The 21,802-nt window shown below is 42.8% G+C and overlaps 1 long non-coding RNA gene across 1 annotated transcript; it reads left to right on the top strand.

The window, feature by feature from the left end:
* Positions 1-898: 898 nt before the first annotated feature.
* On the top strand, positions 899-14,250 carry LOC114012207 (uncharacterized). The gene is made up of 5 exons (XR_008747615.1): positions 899-3,604; positions 7,889-8,053; positions 11,041-11,208; positions 12,460-13,524; positions 13,971-14,250. It is a non-coding gene; the product is annotated as an uncharacterized LOC114012207 (long non-coding RNA).
* The last annotated feature ends 7,552 nt before the right edge of the window (positions 14,251-21,802 follow it).

Raw genomic sequence — 21,802 nt, 5'->3', positions numbered from 1 at the left:
AGCTTCCTGCGCCTCGCTAACTGCAGAACACAAATATGTATTGAATGCCCCACCATCATTCCTCAAAGCTAGATCATCTATGTCTGGAAATGGGCATTTATTTTTATTACAATGTCTGTCTGTTCTAAAAATATTCAAAACAAATTCCTAGGGTCCTGACAGCTGTGGAATGTAGCTTCTCTCATCATATTTCTCCATTTAATGCCTTCAAAATTATTGGCCTCGTGCCTTCTCCCCCTTTCCCTCTTAGATTTTAACCTGGATTGCACAGGAACCTGGGCTGATAGGATCGTGCTGATTTTCCATCTGCTGCCTGCCTTTCCCTAGTGCTAGCTGAACTCATCGAGCTGTACCAGACAGAACTCTCCAAGGAATTAGGTACCTACAAGATTTAGGACCATTGATGAGTGATGAGAGGAACAAAGAACAGGCCACAGGTAGTTGTATTTCAGTCCCTTGTCTTTCCTGAGGTGAAAGCTGGCCAGTCAGGAAGCATGGTCCTCTTGGCTGGAGCAGCACCTGGGGTGGAGAGGAGATGGACCGTGCATTGCAGCAGGGAAAGGAGGGGATGGTGTGTGCGAGGGAGAGAACAGGGGACAGGTGAGACAGGGATAGAGTGTAGAACCTGAAGCCACAAAGCTTGGATTCATTATCTCCACTGATAATGCTGCAGTGCTGTTGTAAATAAAAATTATCTTGTTTATATATTTCGCTTTTTGAAATGTTCATTTCTTCCATAAGACAGCTTTTTTTTTTTATGCTTTTTTTTTTTTTTTAATGAAAAGAGGGCTTTTATTGAAAGACATTTTTTTCACTAGGAATTATGACTATTTAATACACTGGTTTTAACAACTCCCAGTTCCAAACTGCATTTTTCAGTCTCTGCATCGTGGTCCAACTCATCTTCAGCTTTCCTGAACACAGACATATTTACTCCTCTGTACCACACACGGTCAAAGCACTGACAAATCTAAACGTGCAAAGCAGATTCCTGCATCCTCACTGCCTTCTGACACTCTATCACATAGACCTTACAAAGGTCTTTTTATCAATGCTTTTTTATCAAAAGCAATGTTGCAGCTGGAGTAGGGAGAAATAGAAGGCCAATCTTTATTATCTTTCCTTCAACCACCTGGCAGAGCTGAAAGAAGAGACTGGCTTTTGGAATGCACAGGCTTTTCTGGGAGAAGTTAGGATTATTGTTTTATGGGGAAAGTGCAGCAAAGCAAAGGGAAGCATCTTCATGATAATCTTCCGTTAGACTGGGAGGATCAGATGTCTTTAGCTTGAATGTCACACTGTGTTGCCTTCCTCCCTTGCAGACAGAGGACCACTTGCACAAGTCACTTATTGGCAGGTGTGATAAAAAAAAAAAAGGGTAAAAATTATTGCTCATAAGAAATACATTGTGCTGGAATAGTCAGGAACTGTTCAAACTGTCATCTTAAACGGGGACACATGCCCTGCCATAATTTATTTATGCTACCTATTAGGTAATACTAAGTTTTTTCCTTGTTGCCTATAAAATACAAATGTTTCCCAATTAAACAGGGCTAGGATTGAGTAAGCACAACACTATCACCATCACTCCATAGCTAATTTCCTGGCAGGAGCTGTACTGAAATACAACGCAGGCCAGTAGCGTCTCTTAGCAGGCTGGATGCAGCACAGGCAAGTAGTGTCCCTTGGACGGCTGGAGGGGAACGCTTTTAGGACACACTGTCTGGGAGGACAGGAAAGAGACTATGCTGACAGCAAGGGGCTTCTCTCATGAAGAAATGGAGAAAAGCTGTTGGGCTCCAAAATGCCTTTGAATTCCGGGTGCTTCTGAGCTTTTATTTGCAAATCTAGGAGCCAGCTTAATTTATGATTATGGTTATGAATATTTTAGCTCATGCCTGGATTTCAGATGACCATTTACATAAGCCTGACACTTGCCCATGACTACATGAGGTCAGCCGACATGAATCACCTCCCAACCTGCCGTGAAGGCTGACACATGGTGATGGGTGGGGTTCCTGCGCTTGTTTTCCCTCTAGCAGCTGAGGACGTGGATGGGGGACAGCAAGGTCACACCCTGCACCATGAAGGCTGGAGATAACAGAGCCTGTCTTCTAGAGGCAGAGGGATTTCAAACCAGGCTGCCAGGCCACAAACTGAAAAGCCAGGGTGGTTGGATGGGTGGACACCTGAGAAGGGTGCATCTGCCCCAAGGTGCCCAAAAGCCACAGGGGCTAATGGCAATCATCACAGGGATGGTGTCTTCACGAGCCCAGATGAATAGTTGGTTTCTCTATATTTATTGCTCTGTGACCAACTCAGACTTGGGGATCTGAATGCAGTGAGACTGATCCTGCCTCAGATCTCCTGTTGTGTCCTGGCTTTTTTTAATTTAGGGTACAAAAGGTGACACCTTCCTGTTTTCAGCCAGCAAGAGCTTGTCAGCAATGTTGGAAACCACTGTCAGCAGACTTGGAAGGATGGAGCACCAAAAGATATTAATCTTTCCCCACACTCGGAGCTTGGAGATGCTTCCATTGGTATGATCGTTCCTTTGGGAAAAGGTGTCAGTTCTTATTTCTCCTTTAGCCCAGAATGAAAAACTGCTTTTTCAGTGCTTTCTGGAGCAGCTATCTTCCCCAGCACCTCCTGCAATGCCAGGACCAGGTCTGAGCCCTGGCTTGTCCTAACTGCAGACTCAGAAAAACTGTACATTTTCGCTCCTCACATGCTACTTTCCTTTCAGAGGGCAGCTATAAGTTGCAGAGCATTTGAGTACATCTTCTGGTCTGCATGAATAGGACACAAAAAGGTGGGCTGGCTACTGATTGAGCTACACTCTCATCTGTAACAGTATCTCACAGCGAGTGGTACAGTGCAAGTACTATTTCTGGAGCAATGCTATGTGGACACACTTTTATGTTTTATGGAGAAATATTCCACCATCTACAGCTTAAGCTTCAGGTCACCTATGTGCCTTGGACAATTGTGTGTGCATGGAGCCCATCCATAGAGCCTAGTTACTGCTGATATTGACTGAAACATTGGTGAGCATTTCCATGGTGAGCATTTAGTCTGTTGTGGGATTTGTTTGTAGTCCTTTTCTGCTCAAAAGCCTAAGCAAAAACCTGGAAAATGTTGAGACAAAGGCAAGAATGGTAACCAAGTGTATGGAAGACTCTCAAGTCAGAAACAATAGGGATGGTTTGGATTTTTCAGCCAGGTGAAAAGAAAATTTTCTTTTTTTTTAAAAAAAAAACAAAACAGAAAAAAGAAAAGGGAGGTGGCAGAGGTCTGTAACATTATAAATGATACAGGGGCGTCGGGCATGGATTTGACTTGTCATGATTTCTTGCAATACAGGAACTAGGGGTCAGCAAACGAGGCTGGGAGGACAGGCTGGTTCTTCATTCAAAAGAACTTCCTGCTGAAGAAGGCTGTGGCTGCAAAAGGCTTGTGGGGGCTTAAGGTGAAGCTGGACAAGCACTTGAAAGTGCAATACATAATGAAGTAGAAAGGCCACATGAGGCTCAGGAAATCCCATCAGCTGAAGATATTTAGACATCTTCCCTGTGCATGCTTTCCTGACTGCTGTGAAAGGTAGGTTGTTATGAGATGGCAATGGCTGTCACCAGCACCTTTCAACTAATAAGTCCTAACTAGTGGGACATGACCAAATGGAAATATCTACAATAGTGAGCAACATGAGCTCGGTGTTTGTAAGAGACAATGTGTTGCATCCTGCATTTTTCTGAGGGTTTTTTTGGCTATGTCCACTCTCATGATGCAGTAGGAGTAAGGCAGAGCAAAATGCTGTGGAGCAAAGTGGTTGGTGCTGTGGGCTCGATGTGCACATTGTACATAGTTCAGGGCATTTTACTTTTGTCTAACTTTTCTTTGGTCCCAATATGTTTGGCTTCTTGATCTTACTCCCTTAGCTCTAAATCAGCATAGACTTTTCTTAGACCTAAATCTGGTGGGGTTTTTAACCAGAGGGGTTTGAATGCCTCCATGGGTGTGTAGAATTATGGCATATGTGATGATATTTTTCATGAACATTCTGCCAGCAGATAGGAAAACACAATGTTTGTAGGGCAATACGGAAAAGATCAACAGGTCTCTTTCTTTGGAAAGGATCTGCATGTTCTGCCTCCATTCCATCATGGCTCCTAAAGAGTAATCTTCTGTCCTCTGTAAGCAGGGGAGGGAGAGTCCCTGGGTACTTGTCTTTGCTAGGTGAATTAACCTGAACTCTAACATGGATTCTGTTTCATAAATTATTAATTTTTCATCACTTCACGGATAAACACTGATTATTTTATATTGACTTTTCTGGCCTATGCATGAGCATCTACAGTGTCTCTGTTGAAATGCAGAAGCTAACACACTTAAGTGTGCCAAATGCATGGTATCTTTTGAAAAGGTTTTCCAGAGCCCCTGTCTCTTGACCATCATGCCCTGGAAGCATGGATAATTTTTCATGATTTACAGGGGTATGATTTCCAGGCTGAGTCAGCTTCTCGCAGCATAGGCTGGGCCTCCAGAAGTCCTAGCGTTGTTCCCAAGTGTGGATGTAATAAAACTAAGTGCATTGCGCAATTAGGTTGGTCTCATTTGGTGGGGGTTGTCTTTCAAGAATGAATGTGGATGTAGATAATCAAGCTTATATTGCAGTAATAGGAGATTAAATGTTGCGGTTCTGGCTTCCTTCTTCAAAGGTGATCAAACTGTAACAGAAATCTGCCTAAGACCAGTCTTACACCACAAAGGCTGTTTGTCCATGAGAGAATTAGAAAATGAACATCATCCATTCCTGGGAAAGCACTGAAGCAAAGAACTGGGGTTCAGGATCAAAGACCCAGAACTGGAGAGGGGGATTCATTCAAAGCAGTAGCCCCCAAAGACATTTGCATTCCAGTCATTTTATGTCAAAATCCCATGAAAACCAGATGCAAAAATATTCCTGGCTTCTAACATCACAAAGAACTAAGTATTTAGCTCCCAGACCCAAGAGGGTGTTAGCAGCAGGGGTTATCAGGGAATTAGATGAGGGTTTCATCCCTCAGCGGCAACCTCAGGCACCCACAGTGCCATTGGCCTGGCAGGGCAGCAGGAATCGCTATGCACAGAGGAACGTGTTTTCCATCTGCAGAGCAGACGTGGGGTTCGGAGAGCGAGCAGCAAGTGAAGCATTCCCTCCACTAAATGCCAGCTCATGGCTCTGGCACCAGCTGACCTCACTGCTTCGAGCCCACCCTTTGAACAATGTTGTTTCTGCTGACAGCCCCCTGGCTCCACTCCATCCCCAGGATCAGGTGTCCAGAGGCTCTTATTTGCCACATGGATAGTGCGTTGGCCCACAGAACCTTGAAAAGCACGGCATGAGGCTGTAACAATACTGAGGAAAGATCGGATGATGTGGGTAGTCTTCCACTTCAAGAAGCATGAATGTGACTGAGATCATCGCATTCCTTAGACACCTTCTCTCCAGTAAAGGAAAACTAAACCAAATCTGTGGAGGAAGTTTAATCAGTTCGGGCCAGACCCTCAGGAGTTATAACTCAGCATCATTCCCCATATATCCATGGGACCACGCTGGCTGTCACCAGCAGAGAGCTTGGCTTCGTAGGCTGATGAGAAGGATGAAGGCTGTGGAGAGGATCGATCAAGGCTGAAGTGACACAATGAATCAATTATACAGCTGTAGGGAGGCGGGGAGGTTCGTTGAATGAAGGACCTGTGGTGGTGTGTTCAGGTGTGAGCTGTGTAACCTGATGGTACGGATGTGACACAGGAGCCCTATGCCTGTGCAGGCCATGTTTGTATTATTGAGTGAAAAATGCCAGGGAGTATTCCCAAGCACTGGAAGATGGCTGAGTTTATACTTTTGACTTGTTAGCATGTTCCCTGGCACGGTTTTGCCTGGGCCAACTGGCTGTCTTCCAAAAAAATCCCTGTGCACAATTTGATGTTAGTATAAACCAGGGCCCAGTCCCATATGCAGTTTGAGATACTTACCACCACCCTGTGTTTGTAAGAGAGTTTCTCTGGAAGGACATGGGCCATTCTATACCAGCTGGTATCACTGCCAGAAAAAATATTTTTTGGTGCATATAATTATTTAAAAGTATGGCTGTCATCTCAGGTAACCTGACTGTAGGCTGGGGATGGCATTAGCTGAGGTAGAAATGTATGTGGGGAGCCAGGCTGGTTCTTCCAGGAATCTCAACTGCCTATGTGTCATGTGTCACTGTCTTCCAAAAGTCAGATATTTGTTCCCTCCCTGTTCATGATGAAGAGATGTCCAGAGGGAGTGTCTAAAGTGGGTACATGCCTAAGACAGGTAGGATACTGTTCTCCATTATTTGTAGAGAGAACATGGGCATCAGTATTAGGAGTCATCTCCCCAAAGTGCCTTGGAGATAAATGGAAGAGAAATGGTCCTCCTTCTTTTTCTTCCTTCTTCCTTAGGTTTCCTCCTTCAGTCCACTGAAATCCTGGAATGGATAGTATGATGTACCAAGCAGTGTGATCTGAAGTGGGTGACTGACATCTCCCACAGCACAAATCTCAAAATTCGTAGATGTTCAGGAGATTTCATCTAAATTCCTGAAAATATTTATGTTTGCTAACAAAAAACCCAGTAGTTATTTGAGACAGTGCAAAATCCCAGTGCCTTGCAACCTTTGCAGCATTTACCCAAGGCAGTATGAGCAGAAGGAATTGACGAATTGAAGAATAATTTGGAAAAAAAAAACAACCAAAAATTTGTTAGAGGGACATGAATACCTCCTCCCAGAAATATAGCTAGAAATGACACCTCTGCATGTTAAGGTATGTTGTACCTAAATATGGTAAGAGTAACAAGCCGATAAAAAAAGGAATCGTTTGCTTACTTGCAATTGAAATCAAAGAGAGTTTTCAATTAATATGCTGTTTGGGTTAGGCATTAATGAGTTATTGCATGGAATACATTTGCAATGTAGCTCTGTCTTAAAATTTGGGGTTACTGGGGAGGGGGGAAGCTAAAAAGTGCTTGTACTTCTGAGGTTAAAACATTGTGTGAAGGCTACAGCTGAAGCTTGAGAACATAATACTAAGGGATAAAGCTAGTGTCTTTGGATGCCCATGGTGTTGCAACCTTTCATGGTATTTCTAACTGCAAACAGGTTTCAGTTATGCATCCATGTTTGGGAACCTGAGAGTGAAATTTGGTAACTGTTGTCTGTATTACTGGTGTTGCAATTATTATTTTTACAATAGTGCTTTGAGTTCATCATCACAGAGCAAGCAGAACGCAGTCAGGCGAGGTGCTGTATAAGGCCAGAAGCAATGGAAAGTACTTTTTCCAAAATCAACTTTGCTCATTCACATACGTAACTGTCATGGGGAGAGGTGACATAGAAATACAGTGGGGGGGAAGAAATTGGGTGAAACTGGGCAAAAATGTTCTGGTTTAGGATGGGTAGACAGACAGATTCTGACTAATCAAAAGAATTGAGCACAGGCATGAGAAATAAAACATCCTATACATTCACTTCTCCCCTCTTTTGGAAGAGAAAATGAGAGAAATAAAGGAAGGGAGGAAGGGATGGAGGGATAATGAAAGGGTTGGATGCTTATCATGCACTCCCTTCCCCGGCTGCTCAAAACACACTGCCCTGCCAGTGAGGCAATATATGATTTCCAGCTGTGTAAAGCCACAAACGTATGGTTTACAAATATTTGACCAAGAAAAATATCCTTGCAGGGCTATCCTTGTTTTGCTCTCATATTCAAATGAAAATACTTCTTAAAGGGAGGTTTTTCTGAGACAAATCTTGGGCAGGACATGTATCCGGAGTGAGCAACGCCCTTGATTGGTGTTTTCTTCTTTTGCTGTAGGTAGATCTGCAGGCAAAGGGATACTCACCAGGCGGCCAAGTCAACAGCTAGCCCAGAATTACAGCCTTGCCTCTAAGTGAGAGCACGAGTTAGTAACAGCCCTCCCAGCCTTTTATCAGAAGATCTGGGAATCAACAGGACCTGAATGTCTGGCTGTTTCTGTAAAGAGGTACTCATTCTGCACCTTTTATTGGGGTACAATCTCTACACTTTGAAAAGTGTTGGTTGGGTGTTCACCCTTTTTAAAACTAGGTTGTATCCACTTGGTTCAGATCGAGGTCTCTCCAGTGATGTCCACAGCTAACATCCCTAGCTTGGATGTAAAATAGGGATGATGCCAACGTAGGTGTCTCATGTCTGGTGCAAGAAAAACATAGCTTAGCTGCAGACTGCTCAGGAAATACATGCTTGATCTCAGGAGGGATTTGTAGACTCCTTCCAGCAGGGTGATAGCTATGGAAGGAGGTCTCTACACTCGCAGGTATAAAAGGAACCATAGGATAATCCATATGTGGCTGGAACATACTTTTATCTTATCCAAGATCGAAGAGAACTGAGATTGGAAAGATGCAATCAAGGCTTGATAGATTTTTGTTTGCTTTCTGTCAGAGTGGGTGCCTGTGGGGTGGGATGAAGGGAAGGGGAAGGGGGCTGTGCCTGAGTGCAACAGCTGTTATGTTAATGAGAGTTTAACGTGTGAATTGCCTTGTCCTTACCAGCAAAAGCTCTGGGTGATAATACTGAGGTAAGTGTTAAATGCATTCATGGGCACTTGTCACAGGTAGCCAACTGCTCTTGCAGAGGTTAGCATCAGGGGAAGCAGAAAAAGTTACCTGTCTAGTTAAACCTCACCGGCTCAAGTGATCCCCCGTGCACTTTCTTCAGCCTGAATTAACAGGTGACATTCAGGTGATGGATGGTGATGGTGATGTGGTCAGCAAGAGGAGGCTGTGGGATCAGTTTCTTGTGCACCCTTGTGCAGGTCACTACATCTTCAGGTGTCTCTGCTTTCAGAATAAGGGAAAATTATACCTGCAGCTAGGGCAGGAGCTGGATATAGCCGTGAGACTGATGGTGGTGGGTGCTGGAGCATGGCATTTGTCATCCAATATCCTGGTGCTTCCCTTCCACTGATGCAGATGACATCAAGTAAATGCTGTTTAAGCAGGACTGAATCTTGCAGGCTTTTCAGTTAGTGTGTTGGTGAAATTCATCTGAACCACTCTGGATTTTTCTCCAGGATGAAATGAGTTATCTGTGGTTGTCACAGATATGTAGTTAGATGAACTCAGTGCTCCTGCCTCCCAGTTCCCCTGTGGTGAGGAAGGGTTGATAATGTTGCCTGATCTGTCAAAGAGAGTCCACTCTCCACTGCCATGGGTAGCAACAAGTTTTGTGGGAATCTTGCTATCTTACTGTAAATAGTAACCCCCATAACATTATGTTGGAAAGCTCTTTGTGAAATTAAATCTCAAATTCTGATCAGATTTTTTTTTTCATTTGTTCCCCCCCCAAGTCTGCCTGACTAGTCATACCAGATATTTGTTTTTACATTTCTAAAACATTTCTAAAACATTTCCAAGCAAAAAAAAAGACTGGAGTTTAACTGCACATCAGTAAATTATCCTGAAAACTTCCCCAAAAGCAAACAAGGGCAAATTCTTCCCAGCCTTTGTATAAAATCTTCTGGCATCATCAATAACTACGTTTGTTGAGATGAAACTATACGAGTCTTTCCACTAAATCTGAGATATATAGCACACACTCTTTTTTATGAATTAAGAGAAGGAAGACATATCTGAAGAACTGGTGTTTATAAATAGGCTTTTGACTGTAGCTGAAGTCTATGGGTACAGTATTTAATTAACTCACCTGCTCCATCAGTAATTCCAGTGGGCCAAACTGGGTTGTGTAGTGTCTCACTGTTCAGCACAGATGTTTCGATTCCTTAGTTTGACCTTGCAGTTCTTGGATGCCTCAATGGTCTGTCCTTAATGTAGCAAACAGGCTAGAGACTGCTTGGTTTGTACAAGAGCGAGCTTGGTTAATCCTGAATTGTTAAGGGCCATTCTTCATTCTATTGTTGGCAACGTGTCCACAAAGCAGGACATGCTGTCACAGAAGGAAATAAAAAGATGGATGAATGTCTTTGAGGAAGAGCCAGATGGTTAAGTGAGACAGCTGGCCACAGACAAACAAAAATTATGGCTAATGATCAAGCCAGGTACCAGCCAGAGTCAACAAGCTCTGTACTGGCTCATTCCAAATTTAGTGTCTAAACTTAGCAGGGCACCCTGATGTGCATGTAAACCTCCAAACTCTTCCTGTCCTGGAAAATGTTTTCACTTCTCTAATTTCATGCAGCAGACATCTACATTTCCAAGAGCAGCATTGGTGACATGTTTGAGAGTTTTAATAGCGGGAAAAAAAGGACAGTATCTCATTGTATTGTTCTGAAGTACATCCATTAAGTTGTCTCACAAGCTCAAAACTTCTGATGGAGTTTCAGCTTCTATCCATCGTCACTCAGACCCTTCCCTTTTGTTTGGTTGGTGGCATCCTTAACAAGAATTAAGGATAAAGGAGATGGATGCAAACATCCCACCTCTCTGACAGACACTCAGTAAAGGATGATTCTGAACTCACGGTTCATCCCGAGGACACCTACATAGAAGGAAAAAAAATTCTGTTGTGTAAGGAAGTCAAAACTGGAAATGCTGTATTTTTGTAGGCAAAATTATATATTTATAATGAAAGGACGTCTTCTTCTCTGTGTCACAACTTTTTTTCTTTTTTAATGATAAAGAACATTATTACATATAATTTGAATAACAGTAGAGACATGTTCAGACACTGTAAATATTTGGAGAAAACACTTGGTTCATTTAAATCTGATTTCCTGGCTCATTTAAATCTGATTTCCTCAACAAAAAACAGTAACTCCCATTTCAAGATGAAAAGCCAATTCCTCTGTCAATCTGGATTTGGCTAGTGCTTCTGCTTGTAGAATGACACCCATTTGTGGTGGAGCAAACTCAAACAACTTTAACACACCTCATGCCAGTGCAACTTGTTCCCAGGTTTAAGGAGGTAGATCTTCTTTCCTTTTGTATACTTCCCAATGCCTGTGCTCTAATTCTGCCTTTTCCTTTCAAGATTAAAGATTTCTTTGCCAGACCCTCCATAAGACTTTGCCTAAACCACCAGAAACTCAAACCCACCAGCAAACAAGAGAACCCTGAGTTTGCCCTTTACCCTGCAAATGCACACATTTTCTTTACCAATACCAGGAATCCCAAGGGCTCCCCCCCTACACTAATAAAGGTAAGTATGTACATAAACATTGGCAAGGGCAGGGCGGGGAGGGGGGGGGTGATGAGGTGTTAAGTGGAAATTTCTTTACTTAGCAGTGTTGATTTGTGAGCCTTAGGGGAAATATGCTAGGGGCCTCTGTGAAGAGGCTCTGGATTGATTTTACTCTTATCCCCTTGTGTCAATCAGAGCGGTAATAAATAAATAAAAATAATGATTATATTTTTGCGCAGTTAGAGCACCATTCATCTAGAGTGCCCAGCATCTGTGAAAAGAATCATTGCTGTCTCCATTTAAAAAAAATAAAATATCTATAGTTTCACAGCTTAGGTCTCTGCATCCCGAAATGCTGGGCTTCAGGCAGTGAGGGAGTTATTAAGACAAGGTTGCCTGCATTTACATAAAACTTATCATGCATACTTCAGCTATTGAAAGCCAGGCTGGCTGGAATGCTGGGGTTAGCCAGATTACATTTCATACATGCATGCCTGACAACTTCACTTACCTAATTCCTACATTCAAAGAAAAAAATATGCTGGTGCCTCTTCCACACAACAAATGGATCCTATTAACTCAGAATAGCTTGGGTTTACCTTTATGGTTTCAGACTTCGTGGTAGTGTATTGTAGGGTTTATACCTCAGTTCTTCATGCTGAAGTAAAAATATATGGCCAGGTTTTAGCTAGGGCATGCTCTTTCCTTTCAAGGAAGGGGGTTATATTTGTGCATTTGCAAAGTATAAATATTTATGCACACAGTTTCAGTGATTGAAACTGGCTAGCTCTCTGGTAGGTCAGAAGTTCAATTCAGAAATCATCTTAGGTTCAAGTTTTCATGTCTCGGGATCTGTTTGGTATGAAATGGACTGAAATTTTCCCTGTGCTGGTCCCCCACCCATATCCTGGTGAGATTAATCTGGTTCATATGCCTCTGCGTGGCTGGGGTTCTCAACCCCTGAGAATGGGCTTTCATGTTTAGAGAAGATGAGCAAGGGGGTTGAACTGGCTCAAGTTCACACTGAGGCAAGATCATCCCTGTCCAATTCAGAGGCTATTCCAAATTAGCTTGCTCTCCTGGAGCCTGCAGCCAGGGATGCAGTTGGGGTTGAGTGGAAGTAAATGAAATTTACCCACATTTAATGCCACACAAATGTTGTTCCTCTAAATATCCCACTATGGAGGTTGCAAAGATAGGACACCTCTTCTGTCTTCTTCACTTTTCACCTGCAAAACAGGTGAAATTACTTGCTTTGTTTCACTGTAGAACAGGCTCACCCTCTCCTGTGCTCCTGAGTCAAAACTGTGTGGGTACCTGGGGTGAAGACCCCTGAAACCCTGAAGCCAGAGCAGGGTTTGCTGGTAGAAGTGATGCCTTCCTTGCTTTTGGAATCTTCTCTGCCATCCAAAGCAACTCTTGCATCTCCCATTGGTGGTGTGTGCCCTCAGTCTGGCAAACTTTGGTAAGTGAAAGCCATTCACTGAGCCGCTGTGACTCCTGGCTTGGACAGAGTGGGAACAAACCAGGCCCTGAATCTACAAAATCATTATTCCATTCTCTTTAACGCAGTGGAAGGTTTGCTAAATATTAGGATTTGGAGGGACCCCCGCTGAGCTACTCCAAAAGGAGTTGGTCTTCCAAAATACAGTGAATATCTGCCCTCTGAGAAACAGACTTTGTAAAGTCTCTCCTCTTCAGATCCATAAATGACCTGACAGGCCCAAACTTCTGAGCTACATTTTCTGCCTCCTTTTTTTCAAGACCAGTTACCAAACACTGAATTTCCCTTAAAAATACTACTTCTGTAGGTTGTAACGCCCCCTTTTTACCTTCCCATGATGGAATGCGTCCACACAGCTTTTAATTTCTTTTTTTTTCTTTCTTTTTTTTTTTTTTAAAGAAAAGCATATGTCAAGTAAAAGCAGCTGAAATTAGAATAAACCATGCCACAAAACTACCTCTCTCTCTTCACCTCCTGCTTTGTCATAGATTTCATTGCATGGGGTGTTTTCACATTTCATTGCTTGCTTTCTGTATCAGAAGGGAGATGGTTTTTCATAAATCAGTAATTCCAAACAAATGGTAAAATGCTTCTCATCCTGCTCTAGCAAATACTGGTTTCTTCCACAGTATGGAAAAAGGCTGGAAGGGAGGATGAGGTGGATCATAAGTCAAAGGCCTGCTGAACAGCCTGTGGGATCTCCTCTCTGAATTCATTAAGCCACACAAAACAATCCTTTCCTGAAAGCCATCAGGAGTAAAACTCCACCAGTTCCACTGTGGCCAGGCTTCCCCTTTCGATTTCCACAGATAACTCCATTCCTGTGGCTGGTGAGTTCTTCTGAGGAATAACAAATAATGGCTTCATCTGCACTAGTAAACGGAACAGACCTGAGCTCTGGCTCAGGCGTTTCTCTGGCTCTGAAGCCAGCTAAGCATCGTCTGACCACATTTAAGTCATTAAACTTCCATTGTCTGCAAAATGGGGTGTCTGCATCTGAATTGTCTATGGGGAAATGGTCCCTGGGCTGTGCTAAATTCTGAAGCGTGCCTGCTTGGGAGTGTGCTTGTTGGTCTGGGCCAAAACCATGCTGGGGACTGTTGCAGCAATTTATCTGAGGGATTGAATTCTGGGGCCTGGGAAGGCTCCCTGGTGATGGTTTTTAGATTTATTGTTGGCAATATGTATCCAAAATGTCCTTACGGCACACTAATGGGGGAAAAAACTTCTTCTACGCCCAGGTTACACCACTGTGGTTTGTTGTCTCATTGCACAGGTGATCTGTGGATGAACCAAATAGTGAAGCTGTTCTGAGAAAGCAGAAACAACCTGGCTGAGTCCTGTCAGCAGCTCAACGCATCTTCCATGGCCAATGCCAACTGCTCTGAGCAACGACAGCAAACTTCACATGTTAACTAACTGTCTCTGGAGGACAGTCTCTTGGACACGGGCTTCTGGGAGCCATGCAGCTCTCCCAGCTCTCTTCAATGTTGCCTTCTACCTTGGACTGCCTTTTGAGCTGGGGCAAAGTATTTGCAATGCACCTCTGAAGCAGGAAAATGGCTTCTTTTTAAAATAAAAAAATCTTTAATATTTTTATTAAAACTTATAATTTAAAAACTTTATTATTATCATTATTACCATTATTATTATTACTATTATTTTTATTTTTATTTTTATTATTATTATTTTTCCCAGAGGAATGTCTGTGTTTTAGTCAGTTCTGGGTGTCAGGGCCAAGGTTGGGCATTGTTATGTTGGGATCTGGGAGATGGGAAGACTGACTTTGTCTAGTAAAGCTGCCTGTCTAAAATAAGATGGTGCAAGGACAGAGGGAAGATTAAAGAAGAAAAGGGTTTTAATCCCCTCCCTACCCTGTGATTCACATCCACCCAGTGATTCCTTCATCTCTGATTTTTAACTGAAGGACTGATATCAGAGAAACACTTGCTTCTCATTGAATCTGGGTGGAAAACAAAAATAAGATCCCCAAGAACCTCCTCCAGCCCGAGCGCTGGCAGGGCGCCAGGGAATGTGGGGAGGACCAGGCTGTGGGGTTGGAGGAATGCAGGCCTTCCTATCTCTTTTCCCAAACATTCCCTTCTGCAGCAGACTAAATATTTTCACATGCTGCTGCTGGAACACCCAGGTTCATGGTCAAACAGAGACGCAGGGAGCAGAGATGGCTTCGCGCTCCTGGGGTGATGGTCCTCATTACAGCCTGGCCTGGGGCCAGTCGCCTGGCACGGGGTATCACATTGCAGTTTGCCTTCCTACATCCAGTGTTTTTCATCTCCTTTTTGTTTTATTTCCATTGCCCTCTTCTATTTTCACTTTGTATTGCTCTGTAGGAATGGACTTCACCCCACTGTTCAGCGGGTTTTGTTGTCCTCAGTGCATCTGCTAGGGAAGGAGCCGCTAGGAAAGTTGTGTGACCTTAGAAAAACCTGCGTCCCATGTACATCAGGCTCCTTTGTCCTTAACATGTGGCTGGCCATGATTATTGCAGCTTCAGGAGTTCAAGGTGGGTCACTGTCTGGGAATGGGTAAAATGAAGTTCCTATTGCAGTCCCCTGCCAAAGACCCCTTGACATGGTCCTGGGCAAGTCAATTAACTCTCACCCACCTTGTGAAATTGAGATGAAAGAGGTTTCCTTGCTTTATACAGGGTATTGTAGGGCATGTTTATTTACGATTCTGAAGTACTTCAGTGTTGAATAGAAAGAGGCAGTAAGAAGATGTAGATAAATTTCTTGGTAAGGAAGATGCTGGGGGAAGCCTGATTTCAGTTTCTCTTCAGGCATGTAAAATAATGAACAGGACTGACCTTTGGTGATGATCTTCCCCTCCTCGTGTGGAATTCAGCTGGTGCATTCATCCACATAAAGGTAGCTAGTTACATGTGAGCTGGGTATCTCTGACCTCGTTATAATTGAGGGACATCTAGTTAATAAGGTAAAGCTATAAATCTCTCCCTAAAGACCTGCATTTTGTCAGCTGAATTTGTTTCTAGATCCTGTTGAATAAAACGACTAGCTTTCCACCATCCATCTAAGATCCATAAGGAGTTTTGGTCGCTAGTGTGAGATTCAGTTGCCCAGACACAGATGCTTGGGACCATTTGCAATACGTTGGGCTGGTCTGTCTGGTCTCCCCCAGAGGGGAGGAGGTTTCCTATAGATCCTCTGTTGTATCTCCAAGCCCCATATAGATGATTTGGCTAATATAAGATATTTCAAATTACTTTAGGCACCAAGTATAGGAAACAGAGTCCCATTGCTAGGACATATGCAGACACTTTCCTGTGAACACACGTAGGTGGATGTGTCTGCACAGTAACTGCAAGGCAGTGTTAATAACAGAACAATAACTGTCTGGATCTTTTTGGACAATGTATGCTCAGTAAGAGCATGGACAAACTGTTAAACTTCATTATGTGCAATTCACCCCACACTCATTTTTCTTTCCACATTCACATTTTTTGCATTTTTCCCCCCTCCTATTTTCAATCTGTTTGCCATTTCCTCCATGTTCCCATTGTCAGAGTTGAGCTCTGGAAAAGGGGAACATTTCCCACTGGTTCTTCCTTACTTGCTCAGGACAGAAGCGTTCTGGCTTTGACTTCTCTTGGGAGGACATTTTATCTTAAGCAAATATTGAATTTCTGGGATTAATATACCGGCTGGTTAGGAAACAAAACAAGCCAGTTCCAAGAAGCATTTGCTTACTGATAGCAAGCAAGATAGACTGTGTTGATTGCGTGTTGATGACTTCTAGTTATAGAAGGCCAAATTATAAACATTGGTAATCTGCAAATTTGAAATAAGTACCTTAGCTGGTCCACTAAGCCAATACAAGTACAGTGATTTGTATTAGTAAATGTCCTAGGCTTAGTCTACGGGGCTATTTAGGATCTTACTCCAGGCTAACTGCATGGATTATTGAGCATGAGAATTAAAGTCAGATATAGGTACAGGTACAATTCCATGGCTCTGAATGTGCCATCAAGTTGAACTTAAATGAAATCCTAATGTAAAGGTAAAGTTACTAGACTAAGAATAGAAATTCTATTCATACAAGCTGAGGTTTTGTTCCTTGTTGCCACAGAGCTTTTTCTAGACTCTTACAAAAACTGTTTCATCTTTTTGAGATGGTCTGCCCCATCTATGAAAAGAAGTAAGAAACATCTTCCTACCTTATATATTCATGCCATGAATAGGTTTATTATGACAGTGAACGTTGTATTCTTATTGCTGGTTTTGACCACCTGAATTTTCCTGGCTTCTAGCAGGAGTTAAGCCTGTAAAATTCTCTGGATTTAACAGACAGCAGCCACAATTCCTCTCGAGTTGCCTAATTAAAGTCAATAGAGCTGGTAGAGTGTTTTCCTCTACAACCGTAATCTTTCTCACATTTTGTTCTGCTTTGGTTGTATTGGACACAAGTGGCCTGTGAAAGTCTGTTCTGGGTCACATGACAGGCGACAGGCTTTGGCTATGGCTGTGGCTAGGGAGTGAACATACCTCACAGCAAACTCCACAGAGGTCAAAACATGTTGCAAAGTCCTCTGCTCCCTTGCTTCAGTAAACCCTGCCTGTAACATTCAGGGAGCAGCTGGAGGGATCTCATCAAGCAGTTTTGAAGCACTGAAGTCCATCAAGGTAGGACAACATCCCATGATAATCTGATGTATGAGAGGAGTCATCATACTCCTCTGCACATCACGGCAGAGGTGGGAAGCACAGGTTCAGTTGAGTTGGGTCATAAAGAGGGACCATTCTGAGATTCTCATATGTATCATACAAGTTTTGATGATATTTCTGTACTGAACTGAAAAAAAGGTATCTTGCCACAGAAAATCCTAAGCACTCAGAGTCAGGGGTGATAGTAAGCTCTGTGCAGAACTAGACCATTTGCAAGGCTCAGAGAAGTTCAGGAATTTTGCTTTAACTTCCCCAATTATTTTTCAGCTTTTCACACAGCCTCTACAAAGTGACTGACCTCTTGTGAATTTTAACCAGGTAGTCACAAATAGAGTAACACAGAGGAAAATAATGACTGGACCCCTCTCTATTTTATTACTTCAATTAATTAAAGCAATATCTCTGCTTCTTTTTTTTTTTTTTAATGAGGAAGCATTTAAATATTTGGAGGAATAGGATGTGAAACTGGAAACTAAAGTATCAGCTGAATATGTGGAGCTTTGTTATAAGACTTGATAGTCAGTTTATCTTATCTCATGAATTTGTTTGTTAGGACCCTCTCAATTGTATTTAATTTGAGAGTAGAAATCAGCTTTTGGCACACTGCAGCATCTAGACCATGTGGCAGGCTTGATGTGTTCTGAAAATCATTGGCACAAGAAATTCCTCTAAAATCATAGAATCATTTAGGTTGGAAAAGATTTTTGAGATCATCAAGTCCAACCACTAACCCAGCACTGCCAAGTCCATCACTAAACCAAGTTCCTCAACTGATAAACAGAGTTTCCCAGGCAGTATAAAACCCTGTAGCCATACCATAATACTTCTTCATTACGCTAATTGTCACCTGTTAAGGTTTTACTTCAAAGTTTTGCAGTGCACTTTGGAGAACAGCTTCTTTTTGAACTAAAGGCCCTACATAACACAGCAAAGTTGTCATGCCGTCATGGAGCAATTGCTCTTACTGGCTGAACGGCTATAATTCCTTCCATGAGCTGTAAAGCTACACATATGGCTTTACTGCTTCAGAGTTATTTTAATAAGGATTCCCCTTAGGGCTGTCCAGACAGCAGATGGCATCGTACGTGAAAATTAAACTCCTGAACTGAGGCTCCAAACCTATTATGAGGCTTATAAAGTACACCTGGAGGCTTTAGGTGAAGTGGGAAAGCGAGGAGGTTCTCAGTGCAAGCAGAGATTGCTGAATGCACAGATAGAAAAGGTCCCTTTTTATTTTCCAGCACTAGCCCAATGACTGACTTGTCTTTGACTTCTTTTCATGAGTCCCAGGACAGAGCTAAACGCTCTCTCATTTCTTGAGCTGCCGGTGCTTTGTGCCATATAAATTTCAAGACAAACCACTCATTTTTTGTTGTTGCTGCTTCAGTTCTATTTCAGTTGCTGGAGGGCAGATGTGGAGCTGGTTAATAAACAAAAATCCTGTAGTGATATTGCAAGTTTGCCCTTCCACACAAAACCTAAAGAGTCTGGGAATAAGCAAATAAATACGGCTCTGCCTTTATGGCTGAAGCAGAAGAGGGCAGGTGGTAACCGAACCCATCGGCAGCAGAAAGTTTGCCGGTGCCCTGCAGCATTTTCTCATCCAGGATTGCTTTTCTACTAACCTCTGTGCCCTTCCACTTTGTTGCAGCTTTCTCAGTTACAGTTTTTGGGTTAAGTTAGTGGTTAAGTGCAAAGAATGGGAGGTGGACAGGAGCAGACATCAGATTATTTGCCCAGGCCTTCAAGACTCAAGGCAGTTTGCAGGGATGGTGACAGTAGGTTTATGGAAGGATCCACAATCGTTGGTCACATATGCAGGGATTAGCCATAATATAAACAAAGGAGATGCTCCAGAGTGCTGTGCATCGCAGTGAAACCCCTATGGAAACTGTGAAAAAGAAAAAAAAGAAAAGAAAGAAATAAAAAAATAGGGAAGAAAATGCTGAATCCACCTATTTCTTAGCCTACCTCCAGCCATCTCCCATGCAAACCAACAAAACATTCATATGATGATGGAGATGCAGAACTTAATTTTCCTACCATTGCTTTTACAGCCCACTCTGGTCCCAAATCCTGTTACAAATGGGGTTGGAACTAGGTGATGTTTAAGGTCCCTTCCAACCCAACCCATTCTATGATTTTATGATCCCTATCAAAATATCTCCTGGAAACATGTGAAATGAGAATTATTGTCTCAGAGACTGAATGTCAATTTTTGAAGTGCATTGGAGTACATTGGAAGAAACAATGTTATATAAAGAACAGGATGACCCCCATCCACAAAATTTTATACTGATCCTGAGCTGTCAAGACCTGTGCCCACCGTTGAACAGAAGATGTGCTTTTAAAATGTTCCTGCCTAGTCTTGCAGGCATGTAAACATTCCCACTTACCAACAAGTAACTCTCCAAGTATTGAGATAGCATCCCTGCCACAGGTTTGTGTATGCAATGTGCAGCACAGTGAGTCTTTGTGATGGATGTGTTTTTCATGGAAGGTATTTTTTTTCTTCCTGCAAGAGACATTATTTCCAAAGATAGCTTCAAGGTGAAGGATAGCCCGTTAGAAACAGCTAAATGAAACTATGTAAGGTTCTCTTCCTCTCACCTAGCTTTGGGTAGCTACAACATAGTCACCTCCTGCCGAGCCAGGCTCTCTGGGCTCCATTTATAGTCAACAAAGAGAAGTAGCCACTTTTAGATGTGATTCATCAGATCTGTTTTAGACTTCTAATTTAGGAGAGAATGAATCATAACCTCAACTCTATTGACCAGCTCCTCATTGAATCCAAAGGGAACAAAGCTCAGCTTTAGTGGCTAGGTCAGCTGCAAAAGTCTTTATATTCGGTTAAACCAGTCCCATTTCCAATGTAGCAGCTCGGTCAGAACAGTCCCACAGTGTAGATGCTTTTCCCAACATCCCAACAAAAATCTTCGGGACAGAGATTTATCCACTTTTTTGGTGTTTTTGGGAGTGTGTGTGTGTGTTTTTGTCCACAAATGATTTCCTCGCATGTGACTCCAGGTGGATGTCAGTCTAGGAGGGTGTTATAGATGCCTTTACTGTTTCCATAGATAAATTGGGAGCTGCAAGAGCCACCTGGTGCACAGTATGGATAATAGCTACAGTACATGTATCATTGTTGCAATCACCGTGACTCAGTTGGATGCATTTGAACAAACTGGAGCTCCATGTGCTTGGCACCAGCTATCCTTACATTATCCTCAGAAACTTATATAGCTGTCATGCCCGTGTCAAAGAAAACTTACTGTCAGTATCAATGAGGTCTTAGATGCTGACAGGTCGTCTTCTAGCCATAAATCCCACAGCTCAAGGACATACCTGTCTTTCAGGCTGGGCCTGATGGATCAGAAGAAGCGTTGGGACAGGGTAATTACAGCAACCAGTATGCAGGGGGATGTGAGGGCAGGAAGAGGAGAGCATTTCTTTTCATGGGTAATGGCTATTTTCAGTAACGCAGTGGTACGGACCTCAGAAAAGAGTTTTACAGAAAAAGGAAAACCACAAATCCATCCTTTCCTCACCATTCCTTCACTGCACAGAGAAATTTTTATTCCATCTTTTAATTACGTCCAGCACAACTCTCCCAAGTGTATGGCAGTGCATTTGGGGATTCTTCAGTGAATAAGCTGAAGTGGCACACAGAGAACAGATAAGGTAATGAAATCTGAGGGCATAAGATTGCAGTGCAGATATTTCAAAGGATGTGGTTTGCACAGAGGCATTCACTTTGTTTTGCTTGGCGACTTTTTGCATGTCTTCTCCATCCTTATTACAGCTTACTCTTTATCTTTCATCCTTTAAATATGCCCAGGTTTGATGAGGTAGAGGAGAGGGCATGACAAAACTGTGGATTCCTACTTAAGCACGATTCTGAACAGTAAGTCTCCCAGGTGAAATAACCATATTCTCCCTGTGTGTGTGTGTGTGTCTGTATGTATATTGATTGACTGATAAACTGACACTGATATGAGCAGGTTCATGCTCTAACTCCAAAGAGGCTGCGATGATCTTACATGGTCTGCATGTATCTGAAACTTTAACTGAGGCTAGTCAGTGTCTCCACTGATGTCAATCAAATAACATATTCATAAGGGTTATATTTGCTGATGGGCTTAGTGGGAGTGTGCAAATGAGGCCTTGAAATGCAACCGAAGAAAAATGTTTATTAAAAAAAAAAGGGTTTTTCTCCCTGTTCTTTCCTTCTCCAAGACAGACTGCAGGCTGGAGTTAAACTGGTGCCTGCACTGTGTTCCTGGGCCAGCTACGGGAGCTGCTGGTGGTTTGACATTCCCTCTCCTGGAGAAGATAGGCCATAAACAAAAGTGTGATGAAAGAAATCTTCCCCACTTCACATTTGCCTCACTCACATTTGGGGGTT

The sequence above is a fragment of the Falco peregrinus genome, chromosome 5, assembly GCF_023634155.1.
Source record: "Falco peregrinus isolate bFalPer1 chromosome 5, bFalPer1.pri, whole genome shotgun sequence".
Classification (NCBI taxonomy): domain Eukaryota; kingdom Metazoa; phylum Chordata; class Aves; order Falconiformes; family Falconidae; genus Falco; species Falco peregrinus.
The sequence above is the reverse complement of the archived record's forward strand: the minus strand, read 5'-3'. Positions and strand labels throughout refer to the sequence as shown.